The sequence below is a fragment of the Echinops telfairi genome, unplaced genomic scaffold, assembly GCF_000313985.2.
Source record: "Echinops telfairi isolate 266 unplaced genomic scaffold, ASM31398v2 ScPeMD7_5;HRSCAF=22, whole genome shotgun sequence".
NCBI classification, from domain to species: Eukaryota; Metazoa; Chordata; class Mammalia; order Afrosoricida; family Tenrecidae; genus Echinops; species Echinops telfairi.
The window spans coordinates 30,021,587-30,024,245 of NW_022103901.1; the positions used below are offsets into that span (position 1 = coordinate 30,021,587).

At 59.2% G+C, this 2,659-nt stretch overlaps 1 protein-coding gene across 1 annotated transcript in view; it reads right to left on the reverse strand.

Annotated features, from left to right (window-relative positions):
• LOC101655549 (mastin-like) overlaps positions 1–2,659 on the reverse strand; it is a 24,051-nt gene that overhangs the window by 960 nt on the left and 20,432 nt on the right. The gene's annotated exons all lie outside the window — the stretch shown is intronic.

The following is a 2,659-nucleotide window of genomic DNA, read 5'->3' on the forward strand; positions in this document are numbered from 1 at the left end:
ACGGTAGCCACTCGGCTGTGGCTCTGCGCTGCGGAGAAGGGTGTGGTCCCCAGCAGAAAGGGCTCAGAGCCAGTCCCCCACCCCCACTCCTCAGAGTGTGTGTCTCTCACAGAGCTTCCAGGAGTCCTGGACCACTACCCCCAGCCCTGATGACCCCACACCTTTCCCACCACCCAGTCAAGGGAACAGACAGCAAGCAGTCACTCACAGAAGGGGACAGTGGGCCGCGGTCAGCACCCACTGGGGGTGGATGAGGGAGCCCCCACACACGTGCTGCCACAGTACAAGCTCCGGATTGTACTCTCGGAGGCTGACCTGCCAGGGCCACCTCTTGGGTGGGGCATCATGGCCCCCGATGATGCCCACAAACTCGGTCCCTGGGCTAGGAGCTGGGGAGACAGATCGAGAGCCATCAGGGACTCCCCCTGCATCCAGTCCCACCACTCCCTGGAGCTCAGGAGCGGCTGGACAATCATCTGCCTAGGGGGGGTGAGGGCAGGTCCCTAGGGGCAGGGCCAGAGGCCAAGGACAGAGAAAGCATTGGGAGGGGTCATAGTTCACCTGGGGTGGTGATCAGGGAGCCCTCCGTGCAGAGCAAGGTCACTAGTGGCAGCCACAGCATCTGCAGAGGGAGGAGAGGGCCGTGGTGAGGAGGGGGCCCCACCTCCCAGGTTTGAGTGAGCAGCATGAACACGCTAGAGCAGCGGTTCTCAACCTGTGGGTCCAGACCCCTTTGGGGGGTGTTCATCACTAGAGATACCAGGGAGTTCTGGCTGTGCCCCCCAACTTCACCCTGCCTCCTGCCAGCCCCTCACCAAGCAGCCTTCTCCCACTGCCCCCCTTTCTGCCTCAGCGGCAGCCACACAACCAGGGAACACAGTCTGAGAGGATGCGCCAAGAGTCCTAGGGAGCCAGGTGCAGACTGGCAGGACGGAGAGACAAAGGCCACCAGGTGACCAGCCACTCCGCACAGGGCTGCCTTAAGGACAGGTCCCCCATTGAGCAGAGTCTTCAGCAATGTAGCATGGAGCACGCTGCCCCTGACTGGACAGGACCCACTGCCGCCCTCTGACTGGAGAGGACACACCACCACCCTCTCTCCATCTCTGTCCCTGACAGACCCCACCCACCATGGCAGACCATCGGACCAGACAGGGGCACCATCTCCCACAGGATACTTTAGAGGCAGGTGCAAGGGTGAGGCCGGCACGAGTGTCTTAACCAGGGATGAATATCTGGGCGAGGAGGGGGAGAAGCAGAGCTGAGCCGAGGGGGTGGGACTCCATCTGGAGCACACACAGGCCTCCTGGGACAGCGTGTCTGCTGTCCCACCTCCTCCTCCATCACAGGCTAATGAGTCACTACACAGAAAGGGGCTGGGCTGGGGGTGTGGCAGCCGGTGCCCTCTCTCCTCACAACACTCCCAGCAGCTGGAACCCCAGCCCTGCCCTGGAAAGGGGTCTGGACAGCCTGCCTCTGTCCCATACAGTCCACCTTTAAATTGCTTCAAGGGCTCGCTGCTGCCAGGTTTTGGGGGCAGTGGGTGGTGGGCGCTCTCTGTCTGGAGAAAGCTCACAGGAGGAAGGCTAGTGGAACATTCTCCAGAGCCTGTGCCTGGGCAACAGTTTTCAGGGCCCCCTTTGACACCCATGGGGCCCCTCCTCCACTGCCCACCATAGGCTATCTAGAGGCTCTGCGACTCACCTAGTGGTGAGAACCTGGACTGCATCCCTGAAGCGTCAGCCCTGGTCACCATGGATGTCTCGGGCTTGTCCTCTAACCATCACAATTGATAAGGACTGCCAAGAGGCCAGCAGAGGCTCTCCTGAGCGCCACACATATTCTCCCCTGCCCCCCATTATGACATAGCAGCCTCCCTCCTCCTGGAGGCCAGGGTCAGCTGTTCAGACCGAGGTGACAGCACTACATCTTGTCTACAGCCCTCTGGATGCGGAACCCAAACTGTCCTGGCCTTCCTTATACCTTGCATTTAGAAAGGACTCTCACTGCCTGTGATGGTTACGTTTGTGGACCACTTGGGTGGGTCAAGTTGTGATATGGCTATCCTCCGTGGAGACATACAGTAGACTCCAACTACCTTCATGAGGACACCTTCTACGCGCAGCTGATGTTTTGAGAGGCAATCCCCTCGGGGTTGTGACCGGCCCTGAATGAATATGAATGTCCTAGCAGAGTGTCCCAGCAGTTTGCTCCCTCTGGATCTGTCTTCCTCTGACCTCCTGGTCCTGAGGCTGAGTGAGTAGCCCACTCCATTACCTGCAGATTTGGGCTCTCATTTGCCTCTGCCGCATGTGGGGCACTAGCCTGCCATCTCGCCTGTCAGTCTGGGATTGGCAGCCTGTGCAGGAGCCCCGGTGGCAGAGTGGCTATGCCTGGGGCTGTGACCACAAGGCCAACAGGGCAAAACCACTAGCTGCTCCCCAGAAGAAACACAATGTTTTCTACTATTGTAATGATTTACAGTCTCTCGAGACAACGTGCGGGAATTGTGCCCAGTCTGGCACCACACACACACACACACACACACACACACACACACGGACCAAACATGAAGGGAGTACAGCAGAGCAGCAAGGGGAGCAAAGCAATGAAGTCCCCGAGGATTCCCAAAAATAGACTTCAAGGGCACGGCTTGGCA